Here is a 15,430-nt window from a genome sequence, read left to right as displayed (position 1 = left end):
ACCACAGCTGCAGTGATGCAGGACCCTTCGGGGAAAGCAGAGCGCTTAGGAGCCGCCACCCAGGGAACTGAGAGTAGCAGTCCCGCCCTGCACTGCTGTGCGACCTGGGAGTAGGATCCTCAGAACTAGAAATGACAGGTATTTTCCAGTCCTTTGGGAGTCAGCGGCAGTTGTGTCTGTGTGATGAGCCCCAAGAAACAGGCCCTTGAGCTGTGGGATCAAAGATCACACCAAGGCCATCTCCTGGCACAACTGTAGGCTTGTCCAGAGGTAAAGAGCAGCAGGGAGCAGCAGGCTGGGCCTGATTGCTGGCCACATGGCAGACGTGGATCAGCCCATCAGGAGGAGCCGAGAGACAGGGGACCTGACCCAGTGAGCTTGGCGATGGTCAGCCCAACCCCAGACTCCTCCAGTGGTTTCCAGTGAGACAGATGCTGTGGAGCAAGGCTGTCCAGCATATGTGTCAGTCCTAAATACTTCCTGCAGGGACCAGGGGCACCTCAGCTCCAAGACTGGACACAGGGCTCTGCATCCTGTCATGGGAATGAGCTTCCTTCCAGATGGACAGAGAGTAGGTGACTCACCAGACAGCCTGGAGAAACCTGAGTGGGAACCTGTGGATTCTTCAGGGCTGGGGGCGAGGCAGACTCTCCACACCCTGACCTCCTCCTGCCCCCTGGCTCTTCCTGCTCTGTCTCCACCACTGGCCTCCATGGCCTTTTTCTGGTGGAGAAGCCATGCGTGCTCTTTGGCTCTGGGACGGGGCCATAGAGGCCTGGCTCAGCTGCCCCTGCCTTGAGCTCTGACACCCCAGGCTGGCCTCACCCCCCCCCACACACACACCTTGTAATACAGTTACAGGTACTGACTGAGAGGGCAGAGCCTGTGCAGGCCAAGGCTTCAGTGGGGCCTCTCCCCAGGCTGGGACTTGAACATAGCTGGTGCTTCTGGGAGAGAGATGAAGTTTGGTTTGTCTGGCCCCATCTACAGAGAACCTCTTCTGGGGCATCATGCCAGTGAGGCTCCATGGAGAGGAAGGAGACTGCTCCTGATGCTGCTCAGGAGGGTGAGTCCTTGAGTGGCCTGGGGCCTGCGGGAGCACAACTGTGTTGGCAGCTGCTGGGCAGGGAAAGGTGGGTGCTGACCGATGACTGAGCAGGTGCTGGGCCTGGCTGGCAGCCAAATGTGGCAGCTGGACTACCCACCCCCGTGCACCAGGCGGGGACTTCAATGCTCATGCTTTTCCTGCCTGCAAAGGGTGCCACCTGCCCTCGGGTGGGCAGGGCCCCAGGAGAAGGTGGGCATGTGGGGCCCTGGGGCCCAGAAGTAGGTTGCTTCTGCTCTTGAGGGCAGGGCCAGTCTTGCCCTGTGGGGTGCAGCCCCCACCAGGGACCCCAAAGGAACTTTCTTGTAGTTTCATAGCTCAGGATGAAACCTCAAACTTGGTGTGTTCTGTGATATGTTATACACACACACACATACACACACGCATACACACATGCATGCACAGCTTCAAGGACTTCATTTTTTTAAAAATTGCAGTGCTAGTGATGTAACTCAGAGACCCGCACATGCCTGGCAAGTGCTCATCACTGAGTCACACCTCAGTCCTTGGGGGCTCCTTTCAGTGATGTCTGTAGCCCACACCCCCTGCCTGATCCCCAGACTCCCCTACACTCTGCCTGCTGCCCACATCCTCACCTGGCTGCCTGGCTGCCCAGCTGGGAAAGGAGCCCACCTCCACCCAGATCACCAGGCTAGTTCCCTCTCTCCTGCTCATCTCTTCCTACAGCAAGACCCAGGGACCACACGGCTCTGAGGCCATTAGCCCCAGCACCTGCTCTTCATGTGCTGGAGGAACGGATGGATGGGGGATCATGAAGGACATGTAGGGTTTCTCTCCACATGACAGTTATATGTGGTTAAGCAGGGCATGCAGCAGACAGAGGAGAGAGCAAGAAAGAGCAAGAAGAGGAGCCAGGAATGAGCTGTTGGCTGGGGAGATCAGGAGGTTCTCAAAGGTGAGGCCGAGTTCCAATGTGCTGGAGGAAGCAAGGCCCAGAGTAGGCAGGAAGGATTTCAGGCAGAGCTGAGTGAGCCGAGACAGACACTTAGGATGGTCCGAGAGACCGTTCGTGGCCATGTGACAACTTTAAAGAGTGATCAGCACCTGTGTATTGAGTCTGGCAGGGACCCCTGTGCTAAGGTGAGGAGAGGCTGTTCTGGGACTTCTGAACATGATGGGAATGTCACAGATGTGGATTTGGGAGGTTCAGGTAGCAAGCTGGCTGTTGTGGTGGTCATGTCAAGGAATGGGCAGAGTGTGGAGCAGTCAGGGTCAGAGATGTTAGCAGGAGCTGCCCTGCCACTGGCTCCCAGTCAGGGTTGGGGGTATGTACAGGAGACCATGGGTGTCAGCTACCCTATCAGTGTCTTCCTGTCACTTCTCAAGGAGACAGGTCCTGGAGGATGTTAGGGAGAAGCCATGTCTAAGGGACTGTGCTGCCCGGTGGAGTTGAGGAGAGGGCCCCTCACAACAGTGGGTCCCCAGATGCCCAGCAGGCCTCAGTCAAAGCCAGGCCACACTGCCAGCCCTGTCTCCCCAACTGCTTGCTTGCCAAGGCTCCAGGGTTGTCAGTGACAGAAACCCAGCAATATTAGGCACTCTCTGTCACTGGCACCAAATACCTGGCATACATAATTTAAGGAGAAAAGGTTTACTTTGGCTTGTGGCTTTGGAGGGTTAGTCCCCATTTTCAGCTGGCTCTAAGGCAGGAACAGCATGGTGGAAGGAGGTGGTAGAGGAAAGCTATGCAGTCCATGGCAGCCAAGAAGCAGAGCAAGAAAGAACCAGCATGAGAGAGACACCCTCCAGAGGCAGCCCTAGTGACCCACCTCTTCCAACCAGCCCCACTACTTAATGGCACAGGCAGCTATGAGCTCCTCATTGGGTTAATCCACTAATGAGCATAGCACCCCACAATCAAAATGCCTTCTGAAAGTTCCACCCCTGAACACATTAGACTTTGGGGGACACTCTAGATCTAAAGCACAACACTGACTCAGAGTAACCAAAGCCAGAAGGAAGTGAGTGCTCAGAGAGTCCTAGGTAGGCTCGAAAGAGCAAATGTGGAAAAGAGCCAGGAAAGGAGGCCTCAGGCACAAGTGAAGCAGGGCTCCGGGGTGACAAGGAGCAGGGACAGAGGCTCCCTCCACAGCAGCAAGAGCTCTCTCTAGCCCCAGTCCAGCATCCTGAGAAACAGCTCCGTGGTCACACCAGCCAGCCAGAGCCAGCACCAGGGCAGGACCATGTGAGGGAGGGACAGTGTTGGGGGAGGAGACATACAATCTTGGGGTCTCCCACACTCACAGCAGGATCAAGGAGCAAGCAAAGGATGAGAAGGAGATAGTGATTGGCTGAAAAGCTTAATCCACCTCCTGATGAGCCTCATAGCATTAACCCGATTTGTTTGTTCATTGATCTGTGGAGTGCTGATTTTGCCACTCATCCAAAAACCATTGACTGAATCCCTATTCTGTCCTAGAGTCTGGACCAGAGATGCAGAGGCTCCCGTACTCCAGTAACTCCCAGTCTAGCTCAGGAAATTTGTGTAATAACATTCCATGGTGACAATCCTGGTAACAGACCAGTGCTACAGAGATGGGAAATAAGGAAGAAGCCAACACCAGTCTTCTGGACTCACTAAAGGCTCCAGGGAAGATGTGACTTTGGGTCCCCTTTGATGGGTGGTAGGTCCCTTCCATGCAGAAATAATGTGAGGACAGAGAGAAAATGAGAGTCCAGAGGGCACTGGGTGTCTGACAGTCATCTGGTGACCCAGAATGGCCAAGAGTGTAGGTCACAAGGTGGGATGGAGCATGGAGAGTGGCCAGAGTAAGGCTTGGGGGGCATCTAGGGATCACCCCTTGGGGTCTACATGCAATATCAAGGGTTTTTGGAAGGTGTGAAATACAAGATGCACCTTTGAGAAAGAATGTTCTGACAGCATTGCAGGTGATGGGGCAAATGGAGGAAGAAAGGCCACTGGCAGCAGATCTGGGAGCCACTGAGCATGGCACTGGAGAGATGATGAGGGAGGAGGGAGGAAGTCACAGGCAGAGCTTCATGGTTCATGAGCAAGGGAGGAGACAGAGTCTGGCAGGCAGGAAGGGGTTCTAGAGTCTAGAGTTTACTGCTGTTGGTTCCATGTAATAGCAGGCTAGCTGGGGAAAATCCAGTGACTTGAAAGTCCAATAATTTGAACTCTAGAGCAGATGTATTGCTTATAGATTATGTGAACTCGTACAAAACACTTAGCCTCAGAGTAGTCAGTAAATAGTTCAATATGCCTGGCACATAGCAGGTCCTAGTCAGGTGCAAATCATTTGAATCAGAATCTGAACCCTTTGGGAATTATTGGCTGCTTTCAATCTTTTTTAATTGGAGAGGTATGATAACAACTAATAGGAGCAGTGGTGTTGATTTCACTCTTGGAATGGTCACTGGTTTTTATGGCATGGGAAACATTCTGAGCCAGCCTACTGACATTTCCTCTGGCATTGTCTTCCTTTATACTGAAACGTGTTTTTAAAACAGTCCTTTGTTCTCATTCAAAGAAAGGTTCTCTGCCTCTGCTTTCATGTCACAACACACTGTGAGGGACACTCTCACCCCACCCGTTCACCCTTTGTGCCAGGACCCTGGAGACCAGCCAACAAGTGATGCTTGTCTCCTTGTCAGTGCCGAGGAGGAGGGAGACAAAGTGTGCTGTTAAGTGTCTGGGCCATGTTTGTTTGCTATTTGCCTTGTCTTTGTTCCAACATGGTTTGAGTTGTAAACACAGGGGATCCACTCCTGGTAGGTGTCTGAATGACTGTGGGGTAAGATGCCCATGGCCCACACCCTCATGCACCATTTCCATGGTCCTTCCAGGCTGGGCAGGCCAGGGAAGGGAATCCCCCCTCTGTTCTTATTCTGTCAAAGACGGGACTGTGCTCCCTCAGGAAGGCATAGAGAATAGGGTAGAAATGCACAAGGGGTCTCCTAAGACTCTAAGGTGGCCATGAAGCCATGCCACAAGGAGACTGGAACCAGGACAAAAGTTTCCAGCCTAGCTTTGGTCAGTGAGCGCAAGTGTTCAGGGCTGAGAATGAAGCCCCCCAAGCAGGGATGGGGTCAGGTGACCCATCCTGTCAAAGGGCAGGTCACAGAGGGTTCCAGCCAGCGGGGACCTTGGCTCATGGCAGAGAGCTGGAAAACTTTAGAATTTGGGGCATTTGAAGCCCCAAGAAGGTAATTGGCTCAGTTCAAATGGCATAGACCTTTAGTAGGGGCAGGGCTACCTGGGAAAGAGATGGGAACAGAGGGCCTGATGATAAAGGACACTGTAATTCTAAGGGCAGCAGGGTTCCCTCATCCCCCCTGCCTTCGCCATTCAGGGATGAGTGTGTGTGAGGAGGCTGAATACAGGGACAGGTGAGCCATGTGGAACTGACAGTTGTCCAGATCAAGCAGTGGAACACAGACAGTTTCGTCCTGTTGGCCCAAAGATGTGATTGACATTCTGAGCAGAGTTGGGACTGCTCTTTGAATGTCCTGCACGGGACCCTCGGGCAACCCAGATTCAGTGTTTCCTGTCCATTTCCTGGTTTTAGCTTACTTTATATTGAGTAATAACTATATATTTATGGGGTACAAGGTGATAGTTGGATACGAGTGTACACCATAGAATGATAGAATTAGTGATAAGAAGCTCTGTTAACTTCAGCGAGGGACAAAGAGCCCCAGGCCAGCAGGTTCAGGGTGCAGTGAGGAGCAAGGGCTTCATCCTGGTGTCCTGCTAAGACCCGTGATAAGTTGACAGAAATGCATATTTCAAAATAGCTGAAATAGAGATTTTAGGTGTGCTCAGTGGTTTTTAAGGTGCCTCTTGCACTAGAGTACTAGAATCCCAATGTCAAAGACAAAATACCCAGAAAAAATAGACAAACAGAGGCAGGAAATGCTGCTCAGACAGCGCTGTGTTCAGTTTCAGACCAGGCAGGTACCCCGGGCTTGGAGGAATGCTGTGGGCCAGTGTGGATGGCCTTGAGCTGAGTGTCATCTCCTCCCTCACCCAGGACCTCTCTGTCATGTACAGGGGAAAGCAAGGAGTAACTTTTTCCAGCAGAAGCCTCTGGAAGATCTGAGACAGCATAGTGGGCTTGGGCTGAACCCAAGCAGCCTGCAGGCTGAGCCTGAGGTGGGGCTCTGCTCACTGCCTGGCAGCTGCTGCTGGCGTGGGCTGTGGCCTGGGGGACCAGGCCAAGGGTACAGGAGGTGTGTCAGGCACTGTACATTCGCTGCCCTCCAATTGCACTTTCAAAGGCCACTGTGGGGCAGAGAGCCGTGGTGACCGGCAGCCGGTGTCCTGACTCCTTTGGGCAGGACTTCCTCAGGCAGCCACGTCTGCTTCCAGTAAATGTGAATCAGTCCCCACTCTGCCCCTCCAGAGCACATAGCCACGAGTGGAAGGTGCATGTGTGGAGCATGCAGCACGCAGCAGGCACTTTCCCGGGCCTTTGTACACGTGGTAGTATCTCTGAATTCTCTCAAAACCTTAATCAGGCAGAAGACACTAACATAGCCTTGTGTGCTAGCAGGTTGCTTTGCCTAAAACATCAAAGGGAGGTAGCAGGGAGGGAAAGGGGGAAAGATAGGAAGAGGAAAAATAAGTCCACAGGGTAATACCATAAACTATGACAAAGTGCTGCTATGTTAAAAGGAACCTATGGAACTCTCGACTTAGAGTCACTGAGGGGGCACAGGCTGGGGTCAAACATGCACCTTTGGAAGCACAGTGGTATTTGTTGGGCACCTTCTCTGGCCAGTTACCCTGCCCATCACCCCCTGGGCCCTGACTCACTATTGCCCAGCAGCCATCTGGGGACGGTTCTATTATCTCAGCATCTGCAGAGGAGAGAGCTGCAGAGTAGGAAGGCACTGCAGCCTCCCATCTGTGGCTTGTCTTCTGTGGTTTCAGTTACCCGCAGTCAGCCATGATCCAAATGTATGAAATGGAAAATTCCACAAATAAATAATTCATGAGTTTTAAGTTGTGCACCATTATGCACAGAGTGAAGAAATCTTGCACTGCCCCCCCACATCCTGCCCAGACACGTGCCACCCTTTCATCCAGCATGCCCACACTATCTGCTACCTACCCATGAGCCACTCCGAAGCCCTCTCGGGTACCACGCGCTGCTGTGGAATCTCAGTGCTTGTGTTCTGTTACTTAATAGCCTCAGAGCTCCCTTGAACATAAGGTGTGAGCAGGGCATAGACATGTACTCTCCATGGTTGCAGGTATCCTTGGGAGACTTGGAAGCTATCCTCCACAGAAAAGGGGCCAACTGTCCGTTTCACACAACTGCTAAGTGGTGGATCTGGGATTTGAACCAAGCACAGTTGCTTTCACAGCATCGTGTTGGGTTTGGGATTTGCAGAAACAAATAGCTTCGCCCGGCTGTACTTCCATAGCAGAGTAGGACCCGCTGTTTGCTCTCCACCCCCTTCTGTGTGAGGCTGCCTGGAGCAACAATAGGAAAGCAATCGTGCAGTGTAGTCTGTTCACACAATTGGATACCACTTAGCAGTTACAGGAAGTGAACTCCTGATACAACAACACAGGTGCTTCTCAAGAACATGCAAAGTGGGAGGAGTGGAACACACAAAGCCGCATGGTGGGTCAGTCCCTGGTAGGAGGCACATCTCCCCTGCGGAATGGCTCTGATACTGGTGATAAGAGGAGAGAGCTGCCTCTTGTGGAGAGAAGTGGCTGGACCAGGACATGGGGACACTGCCTGGGAAAGAGTCAGATCTCAACAAATGTACACAGGAGGCTTGCATGCTTACATGTAAGTTAAGCCTCAAAAACCTTAAAAACTCATGTGCAAATCTGCTTGCTGACACCTTTATGGTGAAATGTGCTGGAAGTGCCTCCAAACAATCTGGCTGATTCCTGGGTGGACAGGTTGACAGGTGGACAGGTGGATGATATGCAGACAGAGCAGTGTTACTGGCGGCATCTAGGTTGTGGATGGGTTAGTGTACACTGTGAGACTTTCAGCTGGACCATTTCTGCAGTGAAATGCTGGGTCGGTGGGGAAGTAGTTGTGTGGAGCCCTGGAGTCCCCTAGTGGTGAGTCGGGGTCCCGGGCCCAGGCTGGGCAGGAGCTTCCGAAGGCGGCTATCTCCGTCACAGCCCTGACTGAGGACCTCTATCCACAGAGAAAAAGCTGAATGCAACAGACCCTTGCTCCTTTATGGCCACTGCTCCCCGTTAGCTTCCTCAGAGCTCATTTTCCAGCAGAGAATGCGAGCTTCTGTCCTGCAGCCCAGAGCTTTGAATCACACCTGCGTGCATGGAACCAGCAGGGCAGTGCAAGGAGCTGGCGGCACCCAGGGCAGTAAAACAGGCCTCTGCGCTAGACTCCACCTGCCCCGGCTTCCTGGAGGTGTATTTGAAGTGGTAGGAAACCAGAGTGGTTTCCACAAATAAATAACCAGGAGAGACAAGGCTCTCAGATCAAAGGGACTGTGGCCCACCCTTGAACCCGAATCAAGCGTGCTCTCTTGCCTTGGCCAGGCACTGGGGGGAGCAGAGAAAGCGAAGCTGCTATGCAAACACTGGGCCTTCCTGGGTTTGTGTGAGCCCGCAGTGGGCTCCAGGCCGCCCTCTGAACTGCTGCCAGCCTGAGACCCTCCAGCCAGGTGGCCTCTGTCTGTGTCCCACCCGAGGGCTCCCCGGGAGCTGCCTGCCTGCCTGGGCTCTTTGTGGGACCTCTCGGGGCCAGTTTCCCTCGCCCTGAGTCCTGTGGCTCCTGGCTAACAGCATTGCTGGAGGGACACTAGGAAGAGGACAGAAAGAGATGCACATGGCCAGCAGGTCTTTCTCTCTCCTGGGGGAAGATGAGGTGGATGAGGTCTCAGGGCACAGCAAGGCCCCTTGGAAGCCATAGGTGGCAAGGCCAGTGTGCACTCCCATGGCTGCAATGGCCACCAGTGGACTGAGACCCTTTATTCCACACTCCCAGTAGCACTACCACTGCTCATGAGCCCTCCCTCTGTGGAGCTTACATACCATATACAACTCAGAAGTAAATAATAGGTGACTCTACACCATGTCCAGTGAAGAAAGCAACCACACTGTAGGAGTAGTTGACAGAGAAGGACACCTTCAGATGGGATGTGGATGTCAGAAAAATTCTGGATAGGAATGGGAAGTGAAACTGAGCCCTGAAGGTGGGTGGGATGGGGGAAGCTTTCCAGGTAGTAGGAATACCGTGTGCAAAGGCCCTGGGGCAGATGAGCTTGGCACCTTCTAGGGAAAGAGGAGACCAGCATGGTGGGAGAGGAGTGGCATGAGATGAGGCTGGAGCAGGCCAGCCCTGCAGGGCCCAGGAAGCAGGCTTCAGTCTAGACCAGCAGGCAGCCAAGACTGTGGCATGACCCACGCTGGCTGCTCTGTGGGGTGGGGTAGGTGAAGCTACAGAGCCAGCCTTTAGACCCTCCTGACAGTGCTGCAGGAGTGGCTGGGACTTGGTCACACAACGGTTTTCATTCTTCCTCCATGGTCCACCTTTGCTGGTGACATGGGCGCTGGGGATGTGCTACATTAGGGAAAGGAATGCTTTTTCTCGCAGGAAAGTAATCAGATTTACCTAAATGGGCATTTTATGAGAACCGAGAGACTTGTAAGGTACTAGCTTTCATCCTTCTTTCTCCTTTAGCTCCTTATTAGTCAGGATTGTTTCCACAGTAAATGTCCAAAACAACTCAAATTGGCTGAAACGAAAAAAGGAGCTTTATTCACACATGTAATTGAAAACTCCAAGGATAGGGTTAGCTTCAGGCACAGCTGGATCTGGGTGCCCAAGTACTCCTTCCCTCCCTCTATGGACTCTGCACACTTTATTCTCTGACAAGACAGAAACAAAGATGGCCCAGCAGCCAGGACCATTTCTGAACCAGTCCCACATCTTGGGCAAGGGATCTCTTCACTGGCCAGGTGATCCTGGCCTCACTGGGAGCAGGGTAGGTGGACCAGTGCCACTGCAACCTGATGTAGGAGAAGGGAGTGGATGCAGGAAACCTGAACGTCCACCTGGGCATGGAAGGCCCTGGTCAGGCGCTGCCCATGCTGAACTCTCCTTGTCCCGCCGTGCCCAGTGCCTTCTCCTCCTTCATGCTGCAGCAGCACATTCTCAGGCCAGGGTTTGAGGCACCTTTGGTCCTAAATCCACATGGGACCCTGCCTGTCCTGTGATTCTGTGCCAGCCTCACCTGACTGACCAGGTTGTGGGTGAAGCTTGGGGCTGGGACGGTCTCTGCCACTGACAAAGGAATTATGTCCACACTGTGCGAGGTCTCAGATCCTCCCCTGCTCTCCTGCCCCCATGGTGCCCCAGCAGCCTGGCCCCACCTGCCTGCACCCAGCGGGGCCCCTGCTGCCCCTCTCCTGCCCCTCTCCGACCTGGACACTCCTGGCATCCTTGCCCAGCACCCGTTGCTTTCACGGGAAGCAGACTTCTCCCTGGTGTCCCTGGTGTCCAGCGCATGGGGGCTCGAACGTGCTCAGTGGTCCCTCTTCCTCCTCCCAGCCAACAGACCCAGTGAGACTCGGCACTAACCTGATTCTGGAGGGGTCTTCTCAGGGTATCTCCCTACTCCAAGCATCAGGAAAAAGGGAAACAGGCGCCCCCATGCAGGAAGAAGACGAGGCCCCTGAGAGGGGTCTCATAATGCAAGAGACCACTGTGTGTGCTGTGCAGACAGAGCCCTGGGCTGGAGCCAAGCCAGCCCCCCTGGCCACGTGCACTACACAGGTCTCTATGCACTGCAGCGCCCCTAACAGTGTGGGGGCCAGGCCTCCCTCAGGGGCACATGTACCTGAGCATAGATGCTCCCTCTTGTGACGGGGGGATGCAGCTTTCACAGTGAGGCAAAAGGTGGCTCCTTGGGGGCCCACACACCTCTCACCCTGTATCAAGGCAGCAGCAGGCTGACGATCGAGGCTGAGTTGGTGGTGAGATTAGAGGGGAAGTAGCTAAGCCCGAGCGTGTGGCAGACTGGGTTTGATGAGAATCCGTAGCACGAGAAGGGACAGGATGTGGGGAGACTCCACAGAGAGCTTCAATATCCGCCAAGGACTTGTCAAAGCAGGTCACTGGCCCTGACTCCATAGTTCTCAGTTCCAGGTGGAGCTGTGCTCTGCCTTCTCACCAGCGGTGCCAACACCGCTGTCTGGTTCAACAGCATGGGGACTCTGAGCACATCTGCGGCTCTAGTTCGCCTTTTCTAAACCACTGAGCACTGGGGCTCCAAACCAGATCTGACCAGAGGCAGTGGTTACAGTGTCGGAGGTCACCCCGATCTGCTGCTCCCCTGGAATGTACCTCCTGCAAGTGAGGACTGAATTTTAATTTTATCTCCTTTTAGTTAAGCTGACTTAGCTCATGTGCCCAGTGGCCACTCTGTGGGGGCGGCACTGCTCTGAACAAAGGAAGCTTAGGTCTGTCCTGGGGCTGAATTCCTTACCTCCTGGTTTAACCTCAAGGAGTTGTTAGGAAATTCATGCCTGGCTGGGAGCCTAGTGATGGGCTGGGGTCCTTGAATGAAGTCTTCCCTTCCTCTTCCAAAGCACCAGCATAGGGCCCCCCATGGCTGCCAAGGCCAGGCTGTTGGATGTCTAGGAGGAAGGATGGTTTCAGAGCCACCTTTCCCAGCTATGTTGGCAAAGGCTCTGAAGTTGTCAGGCCCCATGGCTGATCCGATGATGCGATAAGGGATTTGGACCTGGGGATAAGCAGGATCTGACAGACTCCCTGTACTATGCTTGGGCATGGGGACAGGTCTGTGATTGGGGATTTCTATTATTACTGGGAGCTGTTGCATCTCTTCTATGGCCCTGAAGGTGGCTCCTGTGGGAATTCCCCATATCAAAGGAAGTATATTTGGGGGAGAGATAATTAAGAACAGATAAGGGATACGGAGGCATATGTTTACTACCCAAACTCTGACCTACGGTGGTGTCTCAAATGAAACGGCAAAGCGTGGACCAATTTCCCTTCTCCCTCCTTCCTCCCAAGCAAGCAGGGTGATGCAGAAAATGATACATGTCCCATGCTTTGGAGTCAGTGACTCTCCTCTCAGGTACAGTTCAGGTTTCTGCTTCCTTGCTCCTGATCAATATGAGTAACTCTCTCCTACTCTGTGGGCTGCAGTCTTTGTGTCTATGGACTGTGGAGAGTGAGTTGAACATGGTCCTGGCTGCACAGAACATGAGCTCTTGCTGGAGACGTAGCACCCAGCTCTGGCCCAGACCTGTGAGTGAAAACCTGCATTTTAACAATTTCCCCAGGGGGCTGATGTGCTGGCTGTGAAGCGTGTGTGTAGGTGTCTTCTTCCTAGCAGCTCCACTGTAGCCTGAGACTACACTGCAAGTTGCTTCTCCTTAGGAGATAGAGCATAGTTTCTGGGGAAGACACCAGGCTCCAGACTGCGTCCAGGGCTTTACAACCATGAAAGAGGTCTGGGCTGGAGTCTCTCAGATGGAAGGAACCACTTTCGCTGGAGCAGGTGCTTCCCACTGCAGCCTGGGAGGTGCTCAGTTTGTAGAAGCATTTTCCAAGTGCTTCTCTTTGAGGAGTAAGTGGTGTCCTTATCCCTATTATCACATATCCTGTCAGTGGCAGCCACTCTGAGATAAGGCTGGCACAGTGGCTGGGGCCTTCCCAGGGCTGGGCTTCCTCCCAGGTCTACCTGTGATATCAGAAGGGGGCTGGGAGCTGCCCTGGCTCCCTACTCCTTCTCCTCCCTGGGGTGCTGCTTCAGAACCAGGAGACTAGAGAGTTGCATTTCTGACCAGTGACAGTGCCTGTGGTGTCAGAGATCATCCAGATCTGCGGCTCCGGTGGTGGTCATGTGCCACACTCTGCTATGGATCCCCCAGAATGTGCCTCGTGCAAGTGAGGACTTAATTTTATCTCCTTTTAGTTAAGCTGACTTAGCTCATGTGCCCAGTGAGAGTTCCATTTCCCTGCCAGAGAAGAGCTGGGCCTGGGAGGGACAAGAGGCAGACAGAGGGAATGGATGTGGTTCATTAACCTGCCTGACAGAAGAGGAGGGTGGGTTCTGGCTGAGCATGTTACAAGTTTCTGCACTGCTGTCAATACAAGGTCTTTCCCTCCTGGGGGAACAAAATCTCAGCAGCTCCACTGGGCCTCCAGGAGCCGTGGCATGGATTTAAAGGTTTCACTAGAAAGAACTCCTGGTCTCATGAAAGGGGATGACACTAGGCTTCTATGACCACAAGAGAGCTGGGGAGGTACTTATCTGGCTTCCCCTCAACTGCACTCCAGCTTCATTTCACAATCACCATTTGTCTATAAGAGGGAGGGAAATAGCTCAGATCAAACACTCACTCTTCCCAGTAGACCCGGTGACAGAAGGCAGGGGTGGGGCTATTGTGCCCAGTTTTCGGAACCAGGCCATATGGGTTCAAATCCACACAGCCACCTACTAGCCCTGTGACCCTTGGCAGAGCCTCAGCTCCACCCCAAGGCTGCACAATCAGAACCTGCAGTGTAGCCAGCTGCCCTGGAGTCACTCCATGTGCATATAGTTTTGAGGCATGCTAGATGGGTTTCTCATATTCCTGTTAGCCCCTGTATTCTCAGACCCTGAGATTATATTCCAAGTAGTTTAATCATCAGGAATTAGAAATACAATTCTGGGGAAGAAGCAGGCTTTGGACTTTGCCACCAGTTAACCATTCAACCTTAGCAAGTGCTACACCTTGTGTCCCCATATCCCCATCAGGGAAACTGATGGAGAGAAAGGGTTTGTTTGGGCTCAGTTTCAGGAGTTTCAATCTATGGCCAGTTGACCCTGCTGCTTTTGGGTCTGTGATGAAGCAGCACACTGTGGCAGGAGCATGGAGGGAGGAAAAGATGCTCACTTCTGGTGTGCTGGGAGATGATGTTCCACAGTCCCTTGTAAGGACGTGCCTCCTATGACCTAAGACCTCCCAGCAGGCCTCATCCCTGAAAGACACCACCACCTCCCGACAGTGCCACACCTTTAACACATGGGCCTTGGGGACCACATCCAAGCCATAGCTTCAGGCTGTCCCAAGACAGTAGTATGCCTCCTGGACACCAGCTCCAGGGGATACTGTCATACTGGATTAGGGCTCAGCCATCTGATCTCATTTAACCTGCCTTACTTCTTTAAAGTCCCTATTTCCAAATAGTCTCAGCCTGAGGTCCTGGGTAATCAAGGTTTCAACAGGGAGTTTGGGGACACACAATTCAGCCCAGTAAGACACACAACCATATTTGGCAGGTAAGAGTAAATCAGACTGCACCCAATGCAATTCCCAGGGTGTGCTCGGTTCCAAAGCCTGCCACCTCTCAGCAGGAGAAAAGTGACCTGTACCCACAGGTGTGAACTTAAGGGCAGTGTCCAGATGCATCAGGCTCAGATAAAATATCTCCCCCAAACTCCGCTGAGCACTGTGGAGGGTGAGGGTCTGGATGAGGTCTGGTCATAGGTTCGGTCTCTTCTTCAAGCTATTCTGGAGCATCGCTCCTTGTGTACATGGCCCCATAAGATATAAGTCATGGGGCAGAATTCAAAGCTGAGTCCTCCCTGTGACTCCCATAGGATGGAGTCTGGAGACCAGGGCCCTGTGAGCTGGCAGGTTTTGAGCTAGCATATCCTCTGACCCTGTCACTGTACCCGTATTAATGATGAGGAGACTAAGGCCTAGAGAGGTCGAGTGGCCCGTAGGGCACACAGCTGATGAGAGCTCAAGGTGGAGCTCAAACCCAGGTCCTCAGATCCCATCCCCCGGCCCTTCTCCTGAGTGTCCTCCATGACAAGAGTACTGCTGCGTGAACACTGACCCTGCCATCTGCACGTGATCCTCACACAACCCTGAAACCTAAGGCTCATATTTCTGGGTTTACAGATGAACGTGAGGCCTGGGTGCTCAGGTGGCTTCTCAGGGCAGCATGGCTGAGGTTGAGGCTCAGGGCTCTGCTGCTGCCACATTTGGTGTGGGCTGAGTCTGCCTTGGCTTCCCTCTTGTATTTTCATGGGTAATCGAGGGCAGTCCCTCTGCCTCTCACCCGAGAAGGAGCCCCAAAAGCCTCAGCTCCTGTCCACTCTCAAAGCTTCCCCATGTTCCAGCCTCCTCTGTTTCTGACGCATCCCATGCTGTCCAGTCCTGCTGAGTGCTGGCCTTGAGGGGAGGAGCTGGGAATTTTTGCCCCAGGCTGAGATGTCTCAGGTGGGCTCATATGGGTGCTGTTGCCTGGGCCTCTCTGGAGGACCCTATACTACTCTGCTCATCATTTTATCTCTTCTCTGCAGGTGAAATGTGAC

The 15,430-nt window shown here is 53.3% G+C and overlaps 1 protein-coding gene across 1 annotated transcript in view; it reads left to right on the top strand.

Annotated features, from left to right (window-relative positions):
* Cemip (cell migration inducing hyaluronidase 1) overlaps nt 1–15,430 on the top strand; it is a 135,535-nt gene that overhangs the window by 54,654 nt on the left and 65,451 nt on the right. The window lies entirely within an intron of this gene.

The sequence above is a fragment of the Heterocephalus glaber genome, unplaced genomic scaffold (assembly GCF_053883595.1).
Source record: "Heterocephalus glaber isolate CG9 unplaced genomic scaffold, H.glaber_assembly_v1.0 deba00001531, whole genome shotgun sequence".
NCBI lineage: Eukaryota > Metazoa > Chordata > Mammalia > Rodentia > Bathyergidae > Heterocephalus > Heterocephalus glaber.
Note: the sequence above shows the minus strand (reverse complement) of the source record. Positions and strands in the feature narration are given on the sequence as shown.